General features: G+C 26.7%; 1 long non-coding RNA gene across 1 annotated transcript; it reads left to right on the top strand.

Moving 5' to 3' along the window:
* The first annotated feature begins 1,390 nt into the window (after nt 1-1,390).
* Nucleotides 1,391-4,693, top strand: LOC136077893 (uncharacterized). The gene is made up of 3 exons (XR_010637352.1): nt 1,391-4,119; nt 4,189-4,257; nt 4,516-4,693. It is a non-coding gene; the product is annotated as an uncharacterized LOC136077893 (long non-coding RNA).
* Nucleotides 4,694-9,577: the final 4,884 nt, after the last annotated feature.

Here is a 9,577-nt window from a genome sequence, read left to right as displayed (position 1 = left end):
ACACGCTGTGGAACTACTTTGTTTAGAGTTGAAGCAAGCATATTCATTCCTCTATTTGAAAGACCAATCTGGTTTTGAACTTGTACTAGATGTTGTGCAGTCAAGGTGGGTGTAGATGAAGGAAATAATTCTCTTTGTCGCGATGGACCTGCAAAAAATCACAGAAAGTTACCATTGTATCATTTCCGAAATTCATAGTGTATATTTTATTGCTATGCCCTTTGACAAAAGTTTTTTTTGTTTAAAAAGTAGAGTTTTTACCTGGAGTTACTGGAAAGGGTCTTCCTACTCCTTGATTGAGACGGACAGTGCCATGGGGGGGAAGGAACTTGGTTGGCAATTACAGAAACAGCCACTCTTTCTGTTGCTTTTTTGTCCTTTTCTGCAACTTCGAGTAAGTTCTGTCGTAACATTGCTTTAGTACAGACATGAGGGATGCCTCTTCCTATCAATAAAAAGCATGCTGAACATCTTTTCTTAACAATTGGCCATTCTATAAGCTGACTGGCAGTGTTTGTTGCTCCACTTATCTGAGGGCTTCTGAATTTTGCTTTTCCCACACTACAAATCAAGCAATCACATGCTGATTCTCTTGTTGCAGGACGGATCTTTATGTTTTGATAGTCTGGCAAGGAAGGAAGTTGGACATGTCTCCCTTCACCTTTTCTTCTGAGACTTACTCGACAGTTTTCACAGATTCCAATTGGTACTCTTTGGTCTTCAAAGTTGATTCTTTGGCCCAAAATTTCTTGACTGCGTTTAATCATAAAATCAGTCAGCTGTCTGTTACCTTTGTTCATACAGAGAAAACAGACAGTTTTCCTGTTGTCTTCATGAGTTTTTGCTTGGTTATGCATTTTGAAAAATGACGCACACCTTGTTCTTTTAAAACGGTTTCTAAACTGTTTGCAGGTTTTTCCCGGAAATTTTTAGTTAATTATTTTTTTGCTAAAATATTTTGTATGTACTATTTGTAAAACAAATAACCAAAATAGACAGTTTTTTTGAGAAAGAAAAAAAATCTCTTAGTTTATTGACCTTATTAAATAAGCATAAAATTAAAAACTTTAAACTGATTTTTCTTTCTCGGACGACGATGAAAGATTTCAAAACCAACTCTAGTGTAATTCTACACATGTGTACTCTCAAACCTCTAAAGGGTTTTCTCGGGACAAGAGGTTCGAATTAAAAGTCATTTCGTGACACAGTGACATGTTAGAGAATGTTCATATGATATTCACAGAACATCACAAATTTAATAATAGAACATCACAAATTTAATAATATTGTTCTGATATGTTATATAAATAATACCATAATAGATTATGATATGAAAATAAGATAGGATATGAAGGCAATGATCAAAGAATAAATTTACTTATAGAAATTTAGATGTTTGTTTATTAGTTTCAGAATATTATATTATGTGTGATCCCGGCCTTCTATAATAACAGGCCTTGACATTGCGCAACAAAGTTGTTAAACTGAAGGCCAATTCCTAATACTGTGTTTACATTTTTTAACTTTAGAAAGTTTGTGTTCGCGCTTTTTTAATAAATCTTTAAAATTTGATTGGTTTATAAATTAGATAGCGCAACTTCAAGACGATAATGTTGTAAGGTTCAAGGCGTTAACATTGTAAGGTAATAATATTGTCAAACTAACAATAAGTTTTTTTAATAATTAAAATGCCTTAAAAATGCCTTTAAAATGCTGTGTATCTCTTTGCAAGTCGAACTATCTCAACTACAACAAAAATATCAATTTATACAACTACAACTTCAATATCAATTACAACTACAACAAAAATATTAATACTCAACTACAACAAAAATATCAATTTATAAATTCCCGAAGAATCTAGAGGAGAGAAAAAGATGTAGTGAAGTTATCCCAAGAACTGGTTTTATTGTTACAGACTATACAGCAGTATGTCAACTGCATTGGCCAAATGAAGCACCTTTTGAAAACAAATATGGGAAGCAACGACCTTTAAGCCCACCATCTGTTTTTAAAAATATTCCGCCTAGTTGTTTATCCACACCAGCAAGTAAAGTTAGAAAAACTGTAACTTCAAGCGGTTTTCGAAGCATTTTACCAAATGAATTAAATGATTTTCTAAACGAGGATGAACTTATATTTGACGATATTCAATCTTTGTTAAGTGATAATAACAATGTTATTGTTTTCTAGCTCAATAAAAAAAGTTTACCCATACAATCAAAAATGTACAAACTTGGTGTTCCATTATTTATTTTAGTAATTTTCAATGATTATTCATTTGTAGCTAACCATAATGGCACAACTTAAAATATTTCATCTTTAGCTGTAAACAAATTAAAGTTAATAAAAACAAAATCAGCTTTATTTGAAGCAGTTAGATTTTTTAAAAATAAAGAAAGTTCGCTTCAGTCAAATATTGACAAAAAAGACTGGGGAACTTCAATTTTTGAACAATAAAGAACTGGCTTTGACTAAGTGGAGTGATTTAGAAACTTAATATAAAACTGAGTGCAATAGTCTTTTTAAACTCTCTAAACTTACAGCTAAATCAGTTTATCCAAAACCAATAGGGAGACAATCTGTAAAGTTTTGCTTGTCTGTTTTTTGCGAAGAAACAGTAGCTGCATTAAGAACGCATCCAGAGATTGAAAATAAAGCATTTGAAGGTACTGCTGTGTTTATTAAAAATATTATTTTTTTTCGAATGGTGTTAATGTCAAAGCACCTGGTGCTGGCATTCGGTTTAGAAATGAATTATGCGGAGAAATCCACTCAGTTGGTGATCAACAGTTACAACTGCTACGAGATATTGCTGAACTGTCAAACTTTATGAAATCTACAGGCAATAGCGCATTTATGTTATGGCTTTATTGATCTTGTAGAAACTTTGTTGAGTAATGGAGCAAAGTATGTCTTATTAGGTTGGTTTTCAACAGATCCACTTGAAAAAGCTTTTTCTAAGCTTCAACAGAGATCTGGAGGTACTTACTTTATAAACGCTAAATCTGTAATTGAAAAAATTAATATCCAACATACTAAATTGATATTACAACTTGACATTCCTGTTGATGGTATTGATGGTCATGCTTATGACATATGTTTTAGAGATATTTCTACTGATGAAAAAGAAATTCTGGATAATATACATGATCTTGAAAGCTCAGTTAATAAGTCTACATTAGTGGCTATAGTTTACATAGCTGGCTATGTGCAAAAAAGCGAAATAAAAATTTATGATGATTCTACCAATTATTATTATAAATATGGAAGTTATCTGTATAGCCTAAACAGAGGCGGACTTGAAATTCCTTCTGATACTCTTGTTTAATGGTCAATATTTTGCTTTTTTTTTTCAAGGTGCTACTGACCCTTTATGCAGAACATTTTGTGTTACTCAGCTTCAGTTCATTGCTGCTAAATATAAATTTAAAATCACAAAAAAACAATGCAGAGTATATTCTAATATTCTGCTAAAGAATTACTCACTAATTACCACTCCCAAAATACTAAAGCTATCATAATTTATGTGAAAATTAGTTTTGTAATTTATTATGCTATTTACTTGTTATGTTTTTTATTTTCTCATTAGCCTATATGTCTCTCAATATGTTTGGATTTGTAAATATTTACCCTGTTGAGATATATTGATAAAACTTTTTTTTTGCTTAAATCAACTTTTGTTGGCGTTTTTCATTGTTGGTGATTTTTATTGTTACCATTTTTAGCAAAAAAAATTAAAAATACAGTTATCTTTTTAATATATAGGTATATACTTTGTTATGGTTCTGCTTGTTATTGATACTATATAGTATTATATAAATATTCTTAATGAAATTTGAAATACGAAAAATATCTTTTAACAATTTTTTGGTTTTCTTTTTATATTTCCGTCTTTACTAGAGATTATTATTAGAAAACATAGACTGCCATTACACCCTACCTAATATAAAAATATATCAATATAAGTAAAAGTGAAAGTTTAATCGGCCTTCAGTTTTTACAGCATTTTGCGCGATTTCAAGGCCTGTTATTATAGAAGGCCGTGTGTGTGACGAAAAAGCAAAGATACTTTTGCATCCAGTGGCTATTGCACCCAACGTCTACATCATTGAAAAAGTAGGTTTTTACATTTTTATTTTTGTTTTTTTGTTTAACTACTCATCCTAATTGATCACTTTTTTTCAGGATTCTCCTCATGGGTTCAAGCTCATTACGCATAATATGTGTTCAATTACCCATAAAATGTTAGTCATTGTAAGTAATAAATTAGGAAATAATTATTTGTGAAATATTGTAGTCATTAATGACTTCAACCTGGCTAATAATTAATATATATATATATATATATATAATATATATATATATATATATATATATATATATATATATATATATATATATATATATATATATATATATATATATATATATATATATATATATATATGTATATATGTATATATATATATATATTTATATTTATATATATTTGTATTTATATTTTTTTTTTAGAAAATGTTTGAAGAAAGTTAGAAGATACTAAAAACCTTGGTATTATACAAGCCGAAGCGATTTAATTAATTCAATCGACAAAAAACGGCGTGTAAATCGCAAAAGAAAAAATAATATTTTTAATATTCATTTTGGATGTATTGATTAATAGCATTTATTTTAAAATAAATTCATTTTGCAACACGTTTTTTAATTTTATAAAATTTCTTCATAATAGTTTAAGGTAAATCCCACATAGGTTATAGGTGGAAAACATCACATGTAAAAGATCAAAAATGCTGCACGTTTTGAATACCAAATGGTATTCAAAACGTAGATTAAGTTAAGCCTCTCTGAAAGCTTCGATGATTAATTTTAAATTACTATTTAAGTAATTTTTAAATTAAAAGAATTTTTAAAATTATCATTCAAAATTATCATATCAAAAAATATCATATCAAAATTATCAATTAAGCATTCGGACTTTCATTTGTCTAGTATTGACTACTTTTATACCATTTGGATTAAAATATGTGGCATTTAAGATCTATAACATGTAGTATTTTCCACCTATATCCCATGTAGGATTTACCACATAAAACCCATGTGGGATTTACCATATGAAACCCACATGGGACAAAATAATAATCCCCAAATGGGTTACATATGGAAAAAATCCACGCGTATCCCATGTGCGCTTTTTCACTGGGATTCCTTTTTTTTATTTCTTGACACTATTCATTAAATTCATTTGCGACATTATTCCTTATTCTGTTATTCGAAAATCAATAATGAGACAGTTTACGACACTATTCCTTTTTTACATTTTCGACAATCAAATTTGCGACAATCAAAATTTTGCGACTATTCGCCACACCCTTTATTGCAAAACTTGCAAGGGCACTTATTTGCCATATAAAAATATAAGTTAAAAAAACAATAAAATATAAAAGAATGTTATAAGTCTATAAAGCATTAATTACATAGGAATGTATTGTAATATCAAAAGGATTTAGTAAATTATAAAGTAACTATAAAAAAATAGATAGTAAATTAATAAGTAACTATGTAGTATAACTAGATAGTAAATTATGTAGTACCTATAAAAATAGATAGTAAGTAGAAAGTAAATTATATAGTAACGATAAAAATAGATATTATTAAAATATTTTAAATAGAAAACCTAATGATAAATAATATAATAGCAGATAAAATATGTATATTAGTCACATAATAATAAAAGATACAACAACTAAAAACACATAAAATAAAAATAAAAAATTATTATATTAACGAAAAATAACAATATAATACAAGAAAATGATTAATAATAAAGTTAGAAAGACAAAAATAATAATGAATTATTACAAATTAAATTGTTAAAAAATAAGTATGAAAAACAATCTTCTAATTCTTTTATTTTTCTTCCTTATTATTATTATTTTTTTAAATATAGATAATAAGAAAAAATATATATATATATTTTTCTTATTATGTACTCGTTCTTCTTATTTTGTTTTTTTTACTATTTATTTACTTTTTTCTTCTTTGTTTATTTTTATTTTTTAACTTTTTTCTTTCTTTCTTTTATCTTCTTTTATTGTATTACGTCAGAGCTCTTTTTTTTATTTTGAAATTCTGCTTTTTCTTTTTGTTAAATTTTTCTTTTTTTCTTTTTCTTTGATTTGTTTGTTTGTTTCAAATTAAAAAAACTCTCATGTTCTTCTTATAACTGACGAATACATGACAAAAGCAGCTTTAAAAATAATGCCACAGGATTTATTACAGAAAAACTTCCCAGTGAAAAAGCGCACATGGGATACGCGTGGATTTTTTCCATATGTAACCCATGTGGGGATTATTATTTTGTCCCATGTGGGTTTCATATGGTAAATCCCACATGGGTTTTATGTGGTAAATCCTACATGGGATATAGGTGGAAAATACTACATGTTATAGATCTTAAATGCCACATATTTTAATCCAAATGGTATAAAAGTAGTCAATACTAGACAAATGAAAGTCCGAATGCTTAATTGATAATTTTGATATGATATTTTTTGATATGATAATTTTGAATGATACTTTTTAAAATTCTTTTAATTTAAAAATTACTTAAATAGTAATTTAAAATTAATCATCGAAGCTTTCAGAGAGGCTTAACTTTATCTGGTATTTGCTGCTTTATCCCATTTGGTATTCAAAACGTGCAGCATTTTTGATCTTTTACATGTGATGTTTTCCACCTATAACCTATGTGGGATTTACCTTAAACTATTATGACGAAATTTTATAAAATTAAAGAACGTGTTGCAAAATGAATTTATTTTAAATTAAATGCTATTAATGAATACATTCAAAATAAATATTGAAAATATTATTTTTTCTTTTGCAATTTACACGCCGCTTTTTGTCGATTGAATTAAGTAAATCGCTTCGGCTTGCATAAAACCAAGGTTTTTAGTATCTTCTAACTTTCTTCATACATTTTCTAAAATGTATATATATATATATATATATATATATATATATATATATATATATATATATATATATATATATATATAAATAAAATGAGAGAGAGAGCAATTTTAATAACGAACCTTATTAGTCGAGCAATTTTAATTATTAGCCAGGTTGAACTCATTAATGACTACAATATTTCTCAAATAATTATTTCCTAATTTATTACTTACAATGACTAACGTATTATGGGTAATGAGCTTAAACCCATGAAAAGAATCCTAAAATAATGTGATCAACTAGGATAAGTCGTTAAACAAAAAAACAAAAACAAAAATGTAAAAACCTACTTTACAATGATGTAGACATTGGGTGCAATAGACACTGGATTCAAAAGTATCTTTACTTTTTCGTCACACATAATATAATACTCTGAAACTAATAAAAAAACATCTAAATTTCTATAAATAAATTTATTCTTTGATCATTATCCTATCTTATTTTTATATCATTCATTTCATATGCCTTTATATCCTATCTTATTTTCATATCATAATCTATTATGGTATTATTTATATAACACATCACAACACTAATAATTATTAAATTTGTGATATTCAAATATTATATGAACATTCTCTAACATGTTCATATGATATTTGAATATAGTTCTTGAGTATATTTTCTGCAAACAATTAACTAATGCAAGTTCAAATATTGTCAAAAACCTAGCATGCATTCATGGGACAATGCAGTGTCCCACAAAGAAATGCAAGTTTGAAAGTAAAAGAATTCCCAATTTTCTTTATTAAAAAAAAATAGGGGGGAAAAAATTGGCCGAGTTTGATAAAGGGGGATGGTGTTCAATAAACCCGGTCATCATCTGACATCATTATGCATAGATGACCCTATGATTTAGGTAAGATGAGTAATCAATCTGCCATACTTCTCTTTAGAAAGTGTAAGAAAAAAAGCATTGTAATGCTGAGAATCTATCTATTGAGCAAGCGTTGACCACCTATTTAATAAATTCGAGAGACAGGTGGACGTGCGAATCACAAAAGAACTAATAACGATGCTCTAAATTAATTTTAACTTCGTAGACTAACATTAATATAGTATTTAGAAATAATAAATGAAGCTTACATGATTTTTATAATTTGTATTTATTTCCATTAATTGTCAGTTGTAAGACTCTATTTTATAAAGTGAATTAAAAAATTATTTATTTATAGTATAATAATAATAATACATAAATACTAGTTTCCTAATGCTATTATCATCACAATGTTAATGGTATTCATTTTAAAGTGAAATTTTGTATCAATTCTATTGTCTTAATGTTATATATATATATATATATATATATATATATATATATATATATATATATATATATATATATATATATATATATATGTATATATATATATATATATATATATATATATATATATATATATATATATATATATATATATATATATATATATATATATATATATATATATATATATATATATATATATATATAGTAATATTTAATATATATAATATAGTAAGAATTAGTACTAATTAAAAAATTTGAACAAATGAACAAATAAATATAAAATAGTGAAAAAACAATGAACAAATATGAACTTTAACTCTAACTTTAACTAAATCTTGAATTTGAATTAATCGGTACTAATTTGTTTAAGTATAACCTTAAAAAATAAGTTTATATAAAAAAATTAAATGTATAACTAGTTATATATATAGTTAACTATCAGGAGTTATATGTATAACTGCATGCATTTTAAAGCATATTATTTTATTTATATATTACTTTAGATCATATTACTTTGAAAACTGGACCCAGAGGCTTTATTCCCAATAACACTGTGGTACTCCAGATTAAAATTTGAAAAGTTTCTGTAAATATCCTGTTTTTTTCCCTCATTGTAGTTCATAAGTCCCTTAAGTCTTAAGAAACTTATTGTCTAAAGTTAAAAGTTTTGGAGCCTAAAACTAAAAGTTACAGAAACCCATCTCCCCCCTATTTTGATAATCTTTTTAATAAAGAAGATTGGAAGTTCTTTGACTTTCAAACCTGCATTTCTATTATATTATCCTAATATGTCGAATATATTATTCATAATCTAATTGCACTTTATTCTTTCTCAAACTATTAGAATTTAAAATGCAGAATTAGCTTATAAACATAGAATTAATGGATGAGTTTGAAAAGACAGACGTTGGGTGGGTGATGTCCAAACACTGGAAGCAAAATAACCCCCTTGTTAGTATTCGCCACCAAAAAGAATTTAAAAAGCTTGGAATTTTTTTTTCCTTATCGTCAAATATGAACTCTGGCACACATGCCAGTATGGGTACGGCCTAATTTTAATTAAAAATAACCATGTAATAAGCAGTTCAATCTTTTCCAGTCTTCGCCAAACTTACTTCCTAGTAGCTGCTAATTTAGATAAATGATAATTTTAATTGTTTATAAATCATTATACTACCTTTTTTTTTTTTTTCATTTTACATTTTCACAACTACATATTCGTTACAACTTTTTCACATCGCAATATAAGCAAAATATAATTCCGATACAAAAGATTATATTTAACCAAAT

The sequence above is a fragment of the Hydra vulgaris genome, chromosome 03 (genome assembly GCF_038396675.1).
Source record: "Hydra vulgaris chromosome 03, alternate assembly HydraT2T_AEP".
NCBI lineage: Eukaryota > Metazoa > Cnidaria > Hydrozoa > Anthoathecata > Hydridae > Hydra > Hydra vulgaris.
Note: the sequence above shows the minus strand (reverse complement) of the source record. Positions and strands in the feature narration are given on the sequence as shown.